A 17,045-nucleotide genomic window follows, 5' to 3' on the forward strand; every position below is an offset into this window, starting at 1 on the left:
TTTAAGCACTGCAGAGTCTGTAAATCCATATTTATATTTAATTTCTTCATTTTAATCATCCAACTTTTTTGAAGTTTGTCAACAAACTGGAGTTTCTGACAAAGAACAGGTATACCATTCCACAACTTAAGAGTCATTTGAGTTAAAAACTTGTCTCTTGTCTTTGTTTGATTTCTTTTTATTGTATATTTAGAAATATGGTCACATAACTCGGATATTCTACAGCCTTTATCAAACCAATTGCTTGCCTAAGATCAGAATTGTTTCATGCACTATAGGCTATACACAATTTTCTCCAATTACTCTGCAAGAAATGCTGAACGTTTCCATTATTTATTTTCTTTTTGTAAACCTTTTTGAACTATTTCTACATTTCTTATGTCATTAATAACCAGATTACAAAACAAATTATATTCCATCATGTTTTTCATCATAGTTAATTAAGACGTTCTTTAATACCACGATTTCTAGTTTCTAACATACCCAGTAGTAAGCCAGATTGTCTTAAAGCCTTTGCCATTATGACAACTACATGGTACAAATGCATGTCCTTATCTATAATTTGATCAGTTATTTCCAAAACTATATCCCCATCCTTATATCACCCCATATATAATCACCAAAGATTAAAGACTTTCAATTTTGATGATTAAACTGTAGCCCAACTTTCTTAGTCCAGTTTTCACTTTCAACTAAATAAAGTACAATGTTTTAATTTTATGTTGATCCATGCTGCTTGGTATTTTTTTTTTTTAATTTTATTTAAGTAACTGCATCCATAATCCTCCTTGCACCGAGTAGGTGTTCCGTTTTTGTTACAAAGTAGCACAGCTTTCTGCAGTTCTGTGCTGCATGTGGTGTGCATTTTAATACACTAGTATGTATGGCACATAAATCCTCAATGTTTGGACATAGTGTGTAAATATTTTTTTCTCTAGAGTTTCAGAATGGTCTTTCCCGAGACCTTGGGGACCTTACAATATGAAAGATTTATTTAGTTAATATTTTTACCAGGATAGTGAATGATCCATGAGGATTTATTCTGGGCACAACCCTTGTAGAATACATTACAAAGTTAACACTTTTAGGCAAGTGTACAGTTGAGTGGCTTATGAATGAGTGGTAACAGAACCACCAGACAGCAAAGAATGATGAATAGATTATATGAGAACAGTTAGAAGAAAGATAACAGTGCAGAGTAACAGCATTAGGACTGAAACTGTGGCATTCTGCTGTGTCACACAAGAATTACAGTACTCCTTTTCAGAATTGTCAGGCTTTGTACAGATTTCTAAGTGTAGAACTAATGCTTGTGCAGTCCAATATACAGATAAGTTGTTTTAAGTAAATATATGGTGACTATGTGTTTACTACATTGTGTAATGCCAAATTTTAGCACGCATTGTGGGCATAACCAAAATGTTTTCTTTATCATTATGCATAAGGTAGAGTGACAGGAAGGCTATAATGAAAATCAGGAGTAAACCATTAAGGGGATTTTGTGTACTCAAAATCTTAAGATACTGTGAGATGGCAGCAGTCTTTTAATATTTACAGTATACTCAAGAGTTGCTATTTGGTGTGAAAAGAACTGTATTTTTTAATTTGTTGTCCATGTAACTGGGTTGATCCCATTAAGTGTCATGGACCTGCACCACAAACTCAAGTAACCCTAACTGATGTCTGTTTCCTGGCAAAATGTGCTATTATATGCTAAAACTGGTTGGATGTACATCTTGTATAGATTCACCAATCTTTCTTAATCCTGTATACATAGGGATCTAAACATCCTTCACATTAATAATGCTTCTTTATAATAGTTAAGTGAGATAAAAAGGAAAAATCATGCAATATATACCCAAATCCTTATAATAATCAGAATTAGATAATAGTGTGTTAAAATTAAATGCTGTGACTCATATCATATTTGTATACATAAACATTCTGCCTCACTGATTGTATTTGGTGGTAAACCATCTGTGGAGGGAGGGAGTTACTGCATTCAACTGAAATACCTGATTGGCCCTCCTCCCATCTCAGTTGTCCTCCAACTACTTTATTACTTTTGCCTTTGTGTCTCCAAACTCAAAATCACTTCTTTATCCCGTGACCCATGTGGACTCTTCTCCAACCAGCTTCTTCACTCTACAGTAAGGCACATTGCATTTTTGAATTTCTTCACAGAAATGGTCTATTATTTCATTCTGATTCAACCTTGTACTGGAAACAATTACAAGTAAACTTCTACTGTGTTACAAATTGGCTAATGTGTTGTTTTTGTTAATGTATGGCAAATACATAAATAAGTTTATTCTGGCTTTTTGCTCTAGGGTTCAAATGTAGTACCTATTTTTTTTCTTTTTTTTTTCTTTTTATGTGTACTGTGTTAAACGTGGGTGTTGTCTTTCTGTTGTTAATCTGCAGCAAATATATTATCAAGTTTCTACTGGCTTTTTGCTGTAGGAATCGGTGAATGCACTTGATTTTTGCTTTATCACCTGCACAGTTACAGCAAGTAAGTTTATAGTGTGTTGCCATCCGGCTAAGTGTTATTTTTCTTTCTATCTGCTGCTAATCTCTAGCGTATATATTTGCTTGTTTCTGCTGGCAAGGTTTCAATTGTAGTATCTGATTTTATGTTTTATGAACAACATAGTTACAGGCTAGCCTAGTGGATTATTAATAATATCAGCCAGTTCTGTTTGTGGAAAGCCACGGTGGTGCAGCGGTAGCGTTGTCGCCTCACAGCTAGAGGTTGTCCCGTTCGATTCTTGGCTGGAGTGCCTTCTGTGTGGAGTCTGCATGTCCTCCCCGCGGTCGAGTGGCATTCAAAAGACATACGTGAATGGGCATGCCTTTGTTGAAGGTTGGGCATCGGGCTGGCACCTCAGCACCGTAAAAATCTACTGCCAATCATTAGCGGACCGGAGTTCCGCTGTGGCGACCCCTAACCGGGAAAAAGCCGAAAGATGAACAAGAAGATCAGCTAGTTCTGTTTGTGGAAACACATGGATCATTGCCTATTTTTTTTTTCATATACTTTAAAAACTTAAGCTGCTTATTCTAAAGTGCTTAAATGTCACATTTAGAGGCTACATGTTGTGTAGCAAAGAGTGGGAACTAACTGGGATAGGCATTCTACCTGTCCTTCTAAAATCTATAAACCTCCACCTCAGTAATACCAACCTTGCATACCAACACATATCTGTTGTTAGCTACTTTATTTTCTATTTGTCCTTCTAGACTGTGGAAGCCTCCATTGTAGTAATCCCACACTTGCATGCCTAGGCATATCTCCTGTTAGCTTTCTTACTTTCCTGTTTAAGAGATATAAAACAGAAATGTGAAATGTAATACACTGCTTATGTTGGCACACACTACATAATGCAGCAGAGTATAGACAAATAGTACTTTATGTACCCATTTCAACCACCAAACAATATTAATAATTTTAATCTCTCTCTCTCTCTCTCCCCCAGTGTACTGAGAACACAGTATGTCTGACAACTGCTGCTGCAAAAGTTGCAGGAGGACGTTGGCATAATAGTTAAGGTTTTACCTTAAAGACACAAGGTGCGGGGTTTGATCCTCATATAGGGTAATTGGCTAGGCTTAAAGTGGCCCACAAGAACATTTAGCCTAGTATGAATCTAGGAGCCTGTGAACCTATGAAAGTTAATATACTCTCACTACCAAAGGAACTTCTACAGCTGGATTGCGCCTCCAGTTGCATAAGTACAAAAGAAGCAATACCTTCAGTTAAAATCTATGTAAGGCAGATTCCAGACTAAATTTAATTGTTTTCCCTCACTTCTGTATCAGGTGTGTTCTGTACTGTAGTGTTGAATCTGCTAGAGGGACACCCCCAATCACACCCACAAGCCTTTTACTACTGAAGATGAAGCTGAATTAACACTTTAGCATATTTTACTCTAGCAGTGTAACATTTCCCTGGAAAGTCAATAAAAGCCCTTAACAATAAAATTAAATGATGTGACTCATGACAGGTATTTAGAGTTCAAAGATCTTGTCTTTGTATCCATAAACATTCTACCTCATTGATTGTTTTTGATAGTAAACCATCTGTGTGGGGAGCAGGCACCAGCATTCCATTGAAATACCTGAACAGTCCTCCCTTCACCTCAGTTGTTTCTCCAACTACTATAGCATCATTTTAAGCCAAAGTCACTGCAATACTGCCTGCTGCAATTAGCTTAGGTCTACGTTAACAGCAATCTAGCAACCTGTGTGACTGTCGTTAAAATTATCAGTTCCTGTCTTACCTTCTGTCTTGCTGCAGTTTTACATATTGTTTCCCCTACCCTGCCCCCAATTCCCACACACCCCCACTTATATCTACACTTATACCTCACTTACTCTGCCTCTTCTACTTATCCTCATATCCTGTTCCTAACTTCACTATCCAAACAAAACTGTTCTCATTACACCATCTCCACCCACTTCTGTTTTAAATTCTTTCTCAAATCTCACGCTGCTCTCTCCATATCAAATTAACTATTCTCCACACTATCAGTGCTCATTACTTCACCTCACCATACTGCAAGATGTTTACAGCACTAACCATGCTGTTTCCCTCCTGTATCACCTTATTTATCCTCCTCCACTCATTCCTAACATCCCCACCAGTAGTAATAATAAATAGGCACACCTCAGCCATTACTTCATCCTCACCTATCGACCATTTTCCTGCTAGCTACTCACAAATCTCTCTTCAAGCTTTTTTCCCCCATAACTCAATTTTACTGTTGTAACCTCAAAATACTACAAAAATGTCAGCCCCAATGTCAAGGTAATACTTCTAACCATCTCTGCAAAAAATGCCATAATAAACAAACCATCTTTCTCCACCATATATCAAAGTGGTAACATCCACCCAGGCCCATGTCCCAGTCAGACCAAAGAATACATCCTAAAAGTTTAAAACCAGTCACTCTAAACATTAGAAGCATATGCGCAAAATCACAGATTTTCGTGCCTGGATAACTCAACACAACCCAAACATTCTAGTCACAAGAGGAATATGGCTAAAGCCTGAAGTAAAAAATGCTGAAATACTATCCCCTGATTATAATATTATTAAGCTCGACAGAATACATTAAAAAGCAGATGGACTAGTTATAAATCTTCCCAAATATGGTCACAATAACTCCTTATACAGGCACAATTCCAAATTTTGAAAAAGCAGATATCCTGATCTCATTCTTAAAACTTAATAGCATCAACAGCATATGCATTGCTGTGCTATATATCCCCTTAGGACAGAACATTCCAGTACTTGAAGACATACTGTCCTGGATAGTAAATACAATCACAAATTAAATTATCCTCCTGGGTGATGTAAACATTGACTGTCCGTCTTTATCTGCAAATTCAGCAAACAACAGCATGAATCTCTTTGGATTCAGTCAGCTTATAAATACACCAACAAGCTATGGCAAATATATCTCCCAAAAATCTATCCTTTCCTCAGGCACCCTCCCTGATACACTAAGTGACCACCTGCCAGCTTATATCCACAGGAGTAATACACAACTAAAAAAAGGAACATAAGCTCAAAACTACCCGTAATCTCTCCAGTTTCTCCAAGGAGGCTTCTTTTTTTTGAAACTCTGAAAGCAGTTTACTGGTCCATCCTAAAAAGATTCCCCTTAAATGATGCAGTTGAGTACTTCAGGGCAGCATTTCTAAATATTCTTAACACTGTAACTCTACAGGATATAAAAAGAATTGAAAGGGGACATACCCCATGGCTCACGAACCAGTGCAAACTACTTAAGAAAGACAGAGACAAAGCATGGATTAACTGGCAAATGAATAAAAAATGACACAAATTGGCAACTATTCAGACAGCTACACAACCAAGTCAAGAAACAAGTTAGCAGAGGCAAAAAGTCGTATTATACTCTCGAAATAGCCAAAAAAAACCCCTAAAAAATTATGGTCATCCATATCCTCTCTCATCAACCCAGGTACAATAAAAGAATTCCAGCTCATACCCAGACATTCCCCTGTTCAAACAGATACCCATTTCAATACATATTTCTAGAACAAATAGCCAACTTAACCTCAAACTCAAATATTCCCGCTTCCACACAGCTTACTTCCCCTACCTTAGACCCTAGCACACTTTCTTCACAAAACTTGCCTAACTGCAACCTCTCCAATAGACATACAGACAACTCCACCTACTGTACCTTTCAACCAGTTTCTATAACTCTCATAAAAAAGATTTTATATAAACTAAAACTTTGTTCCTTCTCAGCTGACAACTTTCTCCAGGAATACCAAAATCTAGCTGCAGATGCAATAGCATACCTAGTCAGCATTCTTATTAATGAATCAATAACAGAATCCTGTGTCCCTAACTTTTAGAAAATGGTGCGTATTATCCCCTTACATAAAGGAGGTAAGTCAACTGACATTACAAATTTCCATCTCATAGCCATCCTGTCTCCCCCTCTCTAAAATCCTTGAAAGATGTATACAACAACAATTTATCTATTATTTATACCAAAATAAGATAATCTTCAATATGCAACATGGGTTTTGCCAGACCACAGCACCTCCACTGCATTATTGTCATTTAAAAAACACTGTCAATAAAGCTCACGACTTTAGTAAATTTGTTTTTGCAGTATTTATAGAGCTATCAGAAGCTCTTACCCCTTTAATCAACATATATTTCCCTAAAAGGACTCTTGGATCAGAAGATAAACTTCTCACCATAAATAAAATGAATAACTATAAACTCTTCAACCAACTTTCTACCCTGGGTATATTATCTCCTTCTATTCAGTGGTTCTATAGTTACCTTGACAACAAGAAACAAGTTGTAAAATGGCAGGCAGCCATCTCTGCATACCTTCCTACTTCCACAGGAGTCCCACAAGGATCAATCTTTGGCCCTCTACTATTCAATATTTGTACCAGTAACCTACATTCATCTTCTTTTGAAAGCACCTTGATTCAATATGCAGATGGCACTACCATCATCTGCTCTTCACACATTTTAACTCACCTATAAGAACTCACTCAAGCATCTGTCATCTCCATTGAAATGTGTAACACAAAAAGTGTATAAATCAAACCACAGAAGAAAAATAGGTGTCAGAAAAAATATAAGTCCAAAACTATAGAAAACAACACCAAGAAACATGAAGGACTCCAACTCCAATACGAGGAAAAAGTAAAAGTTTAACAGAAAAATGTAAGCACTTTCGCGTATTGAAACGCTTCATCAGACAATTTAAAACAAATACAAAAACTGTTTAAATACAGCATTCTAACCAATCACAATCATTGACCATTAAAAACAGACCAGTCACAGCATTAAATTAGGCTACATCTCTCAGACGACACCAATAAGGCTTACACACCTAAACCCATTCATAATAAATATATATATCATGTTTCTGGTATAGCCATACACAAATAAATCTTACTCGATCAATAAAAATAGAACATCCTAAAAAGAAATTTACTAAAAAGAACATCGTACCATCAAAATTCAAATCATCTAAAAAGTCTATGAGACTTTAAAACCACTATTTATTTATTTATTTAAGTTTGATGACCGGGGAAGTCCACTGGGCCATAAAGAACCCATTTTCAGTGGAGGCCCGGGGAGAAAAGCTCCAAGACATTACATTTTACATGTTACAATAGAAAAACAATAGTTCAAACAGAAAGGTTAAACATTAAGTTATAAGACCTTAGTAGATTAACATTTAAACATATAGTTACTAGCCCTCAGTAGATAAGGTGAACCTTGTGCATGGAGGAAGTATCAGTATATTTATTTGGAAAATATAGTACATCAGATAGAAGAGAGAAGATCTGTCCCTGGTAGGGGAGAGATTGTCTTTGGCTGAGATATAAGCAATAGTAGATGTTAATTGGCGAAGATTACAGAGCAATGTAGAAAAAGAGAGGGAGTTTGAAAGGGGTTATGTTGGAGTATGACATGGGCATTCCCATTTGGAAGAAAGATGAGAGAATAGCTGAGATATGAAATTGCTATGGTTTGGTAGGTTGCATAGGTGGGAGGGGAGATAGTTCCACTGTTTAGCTAAAGAGTAGGACAGTAGTAGTTGGCCAGGAGGGTGTGATGGTTTGTGGACCTGAAAGAGATCTTGGTTTTTGGATCTGAGTGAGCTGGTGGGAATATAGGGTTTTAAGCATGTAATAAGAAAAGGGCAGTTGACAGGTTTAAAGATGAGCTTGTGAGCAATGTTGAGTTGTAGGTAACTGAAGTAGTTGGGTAGTTCAAGCCATTTGAGGGTGTGGAGGGAGTGGCAGTGGTAGGATGAGTTTTTTGAATTGGTTGCAAATTTGCAGATTTTGTGGTAGCAAGATTTGAGTTTGGATAGTAAGCCAAAATGAAGATTGGTGATTATCCATTGAGTTTCAGACCTCTCTGTTATATTACTCAGATACCCTAAACATTCACTATAATGTGTTCTATCAGTTGCTAAAAATTTAAACGTATGTGCTGACCCTTTCTCTAGCGTGTTTAGTTAAAGCACTTCTTGAATCACCTATATGGATATAATAAGTATGCTCCCTAATCCTACATTTTAATGTCCTGTACATTTTTCCAAAATAAAAACATTTATATATCACACAATATGCAAGGTAGATAATGTCTTTCATATTACAATCTGCTCTTACTTTAAAAGAAAAAATAAACCCTGTATCTGGATGCATAAAGTTACCCAAACTATCAATTAATTCACAATAAGCACATCTACCACAAGGAAAGTTGTTATGGCTAGGCTTGTATAGCCCTAGGGCCGATAGGCTAGTACCAACCTATGAACCTATGAAAGGTTCCTACATCATCTCTATTAAGTTCCTCAGTGGCAGTACCAGAAGGATAACACAGCATCCTTTTTAAGAAACATTTGTCCTGATACTGGAATGATGGTTATGTCCCTATAACATTCTTCAAAAGAATGGGCCAATGCTTTTCAAAAATCTTCTCAATAAGCCTAAAATTATAGGTATACTGGGAAGAAATTGAAACTCTCCTGTTATCAGGCATAGATCTTTAAAGCTAGGTGAAAAATATGGTTTTGCTCTAGTACAACATAAACTCAGACCTGCATTTAAATCAGCCTGAATTTCATCCTGTTGATACTCCCTAGTTAACAGTTCATGTCCCAGCATATCCAAATCACAAATACATTATGTCATTGGCATCTAACCTAGATATACACATATCCTGACCCTTAATAATGGTATGAAAAAAGTACAGTTTTGTACCTACCATAAATGTAGATGTCCGATAGACATGCAACTGCAGTCATAACATGTGGGTTGTCCTGCCTCAGGCAGCCCTCGGTCGGCCGGATTCCAAAGTCTGGGTCCGACGTCGGCTGATGTTGCATTTCTCTCCGACGTCAGAGTGGCTGGAGTATATAAGCATCAGCCGACGCCATTTTCTTCAGTGTTTCTTGCCCCAGATGCCAGGTGCCCTCCTAGGAAGGCTGTAATCAAAATTGGAAGACAAAAACAGGATTCCAAACAAATAAATGAGCAATAAAACAAATACACCATAACAGATATCCCCAGCTAAGAGAAACAGGGATAGGAATGGACCCTAGGCATAGAGGGGTATGGAGGGAGGGAAAATCCGACTGCAGTTGCATGTCTATCGGACATCTACATTTATGGTAGGTACAAAACTGTACTATGTCCTTCAAGAATGCAACTGCAGTCATAACATGTGGGTAGAATACCATAGCTTAGCTGGGGGAGGAGGAATGCTCTAGGAAACGGATGGTGAGGCAATCAAACCCTGCAGGACTGCCGAAGCAAAGCCTGCTCTGGATCTGGAGTATAGAGGGAGATTGTAGTGTTTGGAGATTGTATGCACGGAGCTCCATGTAGCAGCTTCTAGAATGTCCTTGGTAGGCACCCCTCTTAAGAATGCTGTAGAGGTGGCTGTAGCTCTGGTGGAATGTGGTCTGACATTGGCTGAAACAGTCTTTCCATGAAAGGAGTAACAGAATCTGATGCAATGTCCAATCCATTTAGAAATAGTCTGTTTTGAAATTGCTTTTCCTTGTACTGCAGGGGCGTAAGCTACAAAAAGTTGTTCAGACTTCCTACTGGCCTTGGTTCTGTCCAGGTAGTATCGAAGTTGTCTATGAATGTCCAAGGTATGAAACAGTCTTTCCCCCTTATTCTCAGGATTAGGGAAGAAAGCAGGCAGATGAATGGCTTGATTTAAAGAAACCCTAGATACCACCTTTGGCATAAAAGTAGGGTTTGTCCTTAATGAAACCCTGTCTCTGTGAAAAATAATAAAGGGTGGTATTGCCATTAGGGCCTGTAGCTCTGAAACCCTTCTTGCTGAGGTAATTGCCAACAGGAAAGCTGTCTTCCATGAGAGAAATTGCAAGTCAACTGAAGCTGCTGGCTCAAATGGAGGTAGAGTCAGTTTTTCTAAGACAAAATTGAGGTCCCAGGCTTGCACTGGGGCCTTCCTTGGTGGCTTAATGTTCTTGATTCCCCTGAGGAATTGCCTTAATAAGGGGTGAGAAAAAACAGGAGGATCAGTGTTGTATCTAGCTGAAATAGCAGATGCATGTATCTTTATGGAAGAATATGAGAGGCCGTTCTTTAACATATCTGCCAAATATTCCAAGATGAGTGGGATGTTCAACAATGATGCATCATGCCCCTTGCTGGTATTCCAATTGCTGAATCTTTTCCACTTTGCTAAGTAGACCTTTCTGGTGGATGGTCTTCGAGCCTCTGTTAATATCCGCTGAACTTCCTTGGAGAAAGATAAGCTGAAGTTATTTATGGGATCTCCCAGGCTGTTAGCTGCAGTGTCTGAAGATTTGGATGTAGTGATTCGAAATTGTGTTGAGTCAAAAGTAGAGGCCACTGGGGAAGGGCCCACCTCCTGGTGTGACATATGCTCCGAAGTAGTGGGTACCAGTGTTGTCTTGGCCAGTCCAGAGCTATTATGATTCCCTTGGGTTTCTCTGCTTTGATCTTTAGTAATACTGATGTCATCAGTGGCAGAGGTGGGAATGCATAGATTGCTAGGGAGTTCCAGTTGAAAGAGAGGGCATCTATTTTCCAAGCTTTTGGATGGTATGTCCTTGTGCAAAATTTTGGTAGAAGATGGTTGATGTGAGAGGCAAATAGGTCCACTTCTGGCTTGCCCCATGTCGAAGTGAGTTGTCTGAAAGCCTTCGGATTTAACCTCCACTCGTGTGGATCTGTGAAATTCCTGCTTAGGCTGTCCGCCAACACATTGTCTTTTCCTGGAACAAACTGGGATTGTAACTGGATGTTCAGGCTCAGTGATTTCTCCCAAAGCTGCATTGTCAGTCTGCAAAGGGGGTAAGAGTGGGTGCCCCCCTGCTTGTTTATGTACCACATCACAGTGGTGTTGTCTGTCCGTATCATTAAATGGCCTTGCTGGAGTTGGTGTTGAAAGGCCTCGATGGCATGCATTACTGCCAGCATTTCCTTTTGGTTTATATGCAGATGTGTTTCCTTTGGAGACCATTGTCCTTGTATAGACCTGCCCTCCATGTGTGCCCCCCATCCAAGGTCTGAAGCATCCGTAGTCATGGTCTGTGTTAACTGTGTTTTTTCGAATGACATACCTGTGTTTGCCTGGCTCACCGAGGCCCACCATAGGAATTCCTTTTGTAGGCATGGAATGAGTGGTATGATTGTCTCCAAGTTGTTGCTGTGTTGAGACCAAATGCTTTTTAGGTACCATTGAAGCTTTCTCATGTGTAGTTTTGCTAATGGGACCAGGAGAATGCAGGATGCCATGTAACCCAGGGCCTGTAGGAATCTCCTTGCAGTCATCTGGGTGAGTTTTGCTAAACCTTTGAAATAATGAGTTAACTTTTCTTGCTTGTCTTCTGTCAGGTAAGCCATCTGAGAGGCTGTGTCTAGTTTGGCTCCTAAGAAGATTATTTGCTGGGATGGCTGCAGTCTTGACTTTTGGAAGTTGACTGTGTATCCCAGAGCTTGAAGTAATCGTGTGACATAATCCAGGTTTTTTGTCAACATCAATTTGTCGTCCGCTTGTATGAGGCAGTCGTCCAGGTACGGGTAAATTTGTATACCCTGGAGCCTGCAATGAGCAATTACTGAAGCCAGGCATTTTGTAAATACTCTGGGCGCAGTAGATAAGCCAAATGGCAATGCTGAGAATTGATAATGCTCTGGCCCTGCAAGAAATCTGAGGTATCTTCTGCAGCTGTGTCTGATAGGGACATGCAGGCATGCCTCCTTGAGGTCCAGAGTAATCAGCCACGACCCCTTGCCCAGCATGGGAAGGAGTTGCTGCAGAGTCAGCATTTTGAACTTTGGTACTATGAGAAAGGTATTTAATGCGGACAAGTCCAGTATTGGTCTCCATTGAGATTCTTTTCTTGGAACAAGGAACAGTCTTGAGTAAAACCCCTGGTCTTGTTCTTGTTGTGGAACTCTTTCTATTGCTTTCATCCGAGTCAGCAGAGTGATTTGCTTGATAGCCTCTGCCCTCTGATTTTGTGGTTGGTTTGGCATGCCTTGTTTTCTTGGTAAGGTATGAAAGTGAAACCTGTACCCTCGGTCTATAATGTCCAAAATCCATTTGTCCTTTGTCAGTCTGTGCCAGTTTTCTGCAAACAGAGATAATTTCCCGCCCAAGGGAACTTCTAGTTGTTCCCTGGTAGGCAGTAGTAGAGGAAAGTCATTGAGATTGTGGTTGTGGGGCAGGTGAAACCCCTGCGTCACTGCTTTGGTTTCCTGGCTGCCATTGTCGTCCCCTGTAAGGGCCTCTGTATTGGCCTCTTCCTCGGCCACGTCTGTTCTTACCCCTTTGAAACTTTTCTGGATTAGGAAAGGACCAATTTTTTGAAGGCCAATTCCTACTGAATCTGGGGGGTTGAACCTGGAGGAAATCTTTCACAGTCTGAACTGATTTTGCTTTTTCTTCGATGGTCTTTAACACATCCTTAGCATTTGTACCAAAAAGCTTGTTCTTTTCCAAAGGTGCATCCAGAAGTTTTGCTTTTACATGATCTGGTAGAGGTTGATCTTTTAACCAAGCATGTCTACGAATGACTGCCCCTGTCATAGCTGCCCTACATGAAGCTTCCAGTGCATCATATCCACACTGCAGGAAGTGATTGCTTACTTGCTGAGTGTTATGTACAGCTTCCTGCAAAGTCTTCCTGTCTAAAGGATCAGGAGTGGCTAATGTTTTTTGTAATTCTTCTAACAGATAATCCTGATATTGTAACATATGAAAAAGGCAATTTAAAGCTCTCATAGATAAGGTAGTGGATGTGTAAACCTTTTTGCCCCATCTCTCTAATGACCTAGCTTCCCTGTTGGAGGGCAAAGGATTTTTTGAGGTGGAGGCTGAAACTCCTTTAGGCCCCTGTGAGATAGTTTCCAAATCAACAGTATGGGCCCTGAATAAATGGGAATGAGTTTCGGGGACCCTGTAATACCTGTCTGGCTTGGGTGGAGCAGGAGGAAGAGAATCAGGGGTAGCACTAGAGTCAGAATACAAATCATCCAGAACATCAAGTACAGGAGGAATAGCTAAGGGCCTGTGCTGAGGCTTCTTAAGGAAAGTCCTAAGGCGTTTCCTAGAATCAGAGTAATCCTGACCTTGCCACTTGAAATGTTCCCTCATGGAGTGCAGAACTTCCCCAAAAGAGATGTCCTCAGGAGGGGAGGCCGAGGGGATGGAATCTTCTGCATCCAAGTCCTCATAGGTCTGGAAGAGCTCTTCCTGGCTATCAGAGTGGACAGAGCCCTCAGAATCTTCATCTGGAGGAATAGGGTCAGAGGGTTCAACCCGGGGCCTTTTATCAGGAGGAGGCTGGGATCCTCTCTCAGGATGGGCCTGTGAACCTCTAATCATGGAAATTAAATCAGCAGCCATGGACAAAATTTGAGTCTCTGGAGTCGGCTGAGGTAAGGATTTAGAAGTAATATGCTTTGCTTTGCTGGCTGCCTTAGCCCTAGTGTAGGCCTTAATAGACATGGCCATAGGGGGCCTGGCAGCTCCACGTGCAGGAGTGACCTTGTCTACAGCAATGGTCTCGGGCATATCCTCGGTTTCGGTATCCGGAGGAAAATCTATAACTGGCGTCGGAGTAATGTCTGGAATTGGAGTCGTCGGTAATGCGGTGTCTTCGGTTCGGAGTGGTGGAGAGACCATCTCAGAAGGAACCGGAGCACTCGCGCTAGGTTTTGGGGTGGAGTCGGTGGTAGACGCGGGCCGAGGATGTCGGTCCCGGTCTTTTCGCTTTTTGGGAGTTTGCGATGTCGGAAGATCCGACGGCATGGTGTAAGCAAAATTGTCGCCGAAAAAATCTTCAGCGAACTCCGCCCGGCGCCTGAGAGTGCGCTTGTTGAAGCGAGCACAGGCTACACAGGCCGAGACGTCATGGTCTGGGCCCAGGCAAGGGAGACAGTAAGAGTGGAAATCCTTATGAGGTATTTGTTTACCACAAGAAAGACAATTGTTAACTTTTTCAGTAATTTCTGACATCGGCTGAGGCAAGAAAAGGTCCCCAATGGGTTACTTAGCTTTTTTGATGACTTCGGTATCGTAGAATACAGGAGCTGACCGACCGGCACTTGCGAACTGCTTCTGCTTCGGGCACCGCGCGGCAAGAAAGACTGAAGAAAATGGCGTCGGCTGATGCTTATATACTCCAGCCGCTCTGACGTCGGAGAGAAATGCGACATCAGCTGACGTCGGACCCAGACTTTGGAATCCGGCCGACCGAGGGCTGCCTGAGGCAGGACAACCCACATGTTATAACTGCAGTTGCGTTCTTGAAGGACATCATGATTAGGGTGCATACTCTTCCTATGTAATATGGAACACCTATAGCAATCCTTTCTAAATAAACTAGTAGTAAATGTTAAATCAAGTTCTCTCAACACTCTAACGTCCAATAACTCAGTAGAGGAATGTGATTGTTTAACTGAGAACCGAAGAAAATCAATAGTACTATGTAAAACAGTAATAAACAGATCCAACTCCATTGCAGTCCCATCCCATAGAAAAAATACATCATCTACAAAATGGTGATAGAACAATACAGAGCATTTAAAACTATCAGATGGAAAAACAGCAGTATTCTCCCACTGTGCTACAACCATGTTGGCATAGCTATTGGCACAAGAACTGCCAATAGCTACACCAGCCCATTGTAAACAATACGCAGCACTGAATTAAAATACATTATTTTCCAAAGCCATCTCCATAAAAAGACACAATAATTCAATAAAGCTTCCATCATATTCACTATTTTCAACTAAATAGCTCTTAATCAAATCTATCCCCTCAAAACTCGCGATGGCTGTGAATAAGGATACCACATCCATCGTGACCAGTAAACATTCCTTACTGACCACGTTCTGTCTAGTAAAATTATAAAAATCACTCAAACAATGCACAGTGTCCCTTAAAACTACAGTTGATCTATCTAAAACAGGTCTCAACTTCTTCATAGGTTCATAGGTGTTTACTAGGCTAATGACCACAAGGGTCTTTTTAAGCCTAGCCATGCGTCCTGAATCTCTGACAAGTTCTGACACCCTTGATAAGTGTAAGCATGGGCTTGGGAGATGAACCATTTGTAGGTTACCTGTTTGCATTAGAGACATCGGTGCCAAACCAGGGATGAATTTCCAGTTTCCCATCCAATTTTCCAAGTTGCATTTGAATTAGATTAGGGAGGAACTCTGCTTCACATGGATGGGGAGCCTGTTCCATAGATGGAGTAGTCTCTGGGATACATACCTATCTCTCTAGCAAGTCCTACTTATATCACAGGCAACTATTGAGTCTTCCTCACATATTTTCTCCAACTAATTTTATTGTTTGTCATTTCATTTTACAGTAAATTCTCAGTTAACCGGCACCCATGGGGATTGGTAGATGCCAGATACATGTAGTTTCTGATTGCTTGAGAGTTACTATTAAAAATAGACCTGACAAATACTGTAGCCTATACCATACCATACCACAAACACTGTATTGATTTGATTTTAATATTGAAATATAGTAATTAAAAGCCTGGCTGACATAATAATATTTTAAACTTATATTTCTGCTAGAAAGCATGGCACGCAGAACAGTTTTCAGTGGCATGTTGAGTGGATTGGAATTGAATGAATTGAAGAGAGAGAGAGAGAGAGAGAATGAATGCATGTATGGAAGCAGAAGCAACTGTGTGTGAGAGATTGGAGAGATGTATGAAAGCTAATGAGAATGTGTGTGAGAGATCAGAGAGAGAAAGAGAGAGTGAATGCATGTTGAAGAGACTGTGTGTCAGAGAGATTGGAGAGAGAATGTGCAATCTGATGCAAACTGACTGAGTATGGAGCAAGTGTTGACATTTTAATGACTTGACTTGCTTGGTTTGACTTGTTCTCAGGTTGGGGAGAGAGAGGGAATTTATTTGTATCGTCCTTTTTAAAACTCTAAAGCTCTAAAAACGTAAGGTATGTTTCAGCAGGGGGAAAACAAAGTGCAACACATGAAAAATTGACTACTATATTTCTTCGCTTTTTTTTTTGGATGCTTGAGAGTTCTGCTTGCTTGAGTTCCAGTTAACTGAGCGTTTACTGTACTATGAAACATATGTTTTAAGTTTTTCTCATTACAACATTTTTAGCTCTTATGTTTTTTAGTATACTAGGATACTTTGTGATTTAAAATACCTGTACTTCATTTCTGAAATATTGTGATTGTGGAGCTGTTGTTCCCAGGCCACTGCTGAAAATAGGCACTTTCTGGCCCAGTCGGGCTTTCCCGATAAACAAATGTCAAATAAATAATGAATCTTTTCCTCTCTAGCTACTCTCCCCTTCAGGCCTCCAGACATGGTGATGTGCAAGTGGCGTTTGCAATTATTTTGCCATGGTTTTGATCTTTTCATGGGATGACAGAAAGAAAAATAAAAAACAAAAGTATACTCGAGTTAGCCAAGCCAACCTACAGAACAAAACCTCTAGTAAAGCACAGC

General features: G+C 40.0%; 1 protein-coding gene across 2 annotated transcripts in view; it reads left to right on the plus strand.

The window, feature by feature from the left end:
* Window positions 1–17,045, plus strand: part of LOC122811480 (MOB kinase activator 2-like) — a 326,857-nt gene that overhangs the window by 12,617 nt on the left and 297,195 nt on the right. The window lies entirely within an intron of this gene.

The sequence above is a fragment of the Protopterus annectens genome, chromosome 9.part0 (genome assembly GCF_019279795.1).
Source record: "Protopterus annectens isolate FY-2018-M chromosome 9.part0, PAN1.0, whole genome shotgun sequence".
In the NCBI taxonomy this organism is placed as follows: Eukaryota; Metazoa; Chordata; order Ceratodontiformes; family Protopteridae; genus Protopterus; species Protopterus annectens.